The following is a 1,371-nucleotide window of genomic DNA, read 5'->3' as shown; positions in this document are numbered from 1 at the left end:
TTATGCTGCTATAGGTTTAGAGTTCTGGAGGACATAGGGACCCCCATTTCATAATTCTGCTTCATTCTATCTCTAGTCTCGAACTATGCAGAATCTGTTAGTTCAATCTCTAACGTTCTGCTCTCTCTGCTTTTCCTCAGAGTAGCTTCATCTGGTCTGTTCCTGTTTGGCTGTGACTCCATCCTGGAGAGAAATATCAGCTGTGCTGCTGCCATCAACACCTTTGTTTATAGAAGTTTGGAGCTTGGCCTGTTTTTCAGTGTAGTCCTGTTTCTCTGACTGTTACTAACTGGATGTGCTCTCTTCATCCTCTGACATGGGAGCTGGCTCTGAGCTCGTCTCCCTGGCTGTGTGTTTCCTGGACGGGGCCGCCTCTACTTCTTTCTCTAAGTCTGCTTCTGTCTCCTTGATTCTGGTTCTGCTGGAAGTTTTCTTTCTGTTAAAAGAGAGTTTTCCTCTCCACTGTCATTGCATCCATGCTTTGTGTGAGGGACATCTGTTGAGTCAATGTCAAAATGCAAGTGGAAAGCGTTGCCACAAGCTTATCCAGGGGAAACATGTCTTGCAAGTCGATGACTGGATCCGATCATTACTTGACAAATCATTCAACCAATCTGACTATGTCGTCTCTTTTTTTATATAGCTCGACAGTATATAAATAAATCAAAATGAATTTGATCCAAAGGTAAAAACGTACTTGCTGTCAAGCTTGGCTCTTAACATCTAAGTTGATTTTTTAAATGATTTAATCAGACAAAAAGTTATTTGGAAATTCTTGTCTTTCAACATAAAAAAAGGACAAAAGGAAACCAATTAATTTGAGCAGTATAACAATTTTCCAAATTAATTGTTTTCATCACAAATGTAAGAAACCAATATATACAGTAGGTGATGAATACATGTCAAGACACTCCAGCTACAATTTTATTCCAAATTCACCTGATCTCACACATGGTGTGAACTTTACTGTGATACTTTCACAATAATAGTACTTAAGTAAAAGTAAAACCTGATCTAGAATTTTATCCCCAAAAAGGAGTTTTTCCCCCTAAAAGTTACGTTCAATAGACTAAATGTAATTAGTTAATACCAACCTTTGGATTTTAAAGTTATGTAACTGCTTTTTGTTGGTTTGTCACATACATCATTTAAGTTTTTTCTCTCAAACTAACAAAATGTTCCAAATGTCAAACTTTTTTCCATCTAGTTTAGAGGAAGTCACCTCAGATGTCTTTTTTCTTTTGTTTAAATTATGCACTCATTCATATAACTGGTTGATTGTGCAAATCAGACACAGTGATCTAATGCAGCCTCTTAAAGGAATAGTACACCCAAAACATGATTAGCCTTCATTTTCTACTCACCCCCATG

The sequence above is a fragment of the Cyprinodon variegatus genome, unplaced genomic scaffold (genome assembly GCF_000732505.1).
Source record: "Cyprinodon variegatus isolate N-32 unplaced genomic scaffold, C_variegatus-1.0 Scaffold8, whole genome shotgun sequence".
Classification (NCBI taxonomy): domain Eukaryota; kingdom Metazoa; phylum Chordata; class Actinopteri; order Cyprinodontiformes; family Cyprinodontidae; genus Cyprinodon; species Cyprinodon variegatus.
Note: the sequence above shows the minus strand (reverse complement) of the source record.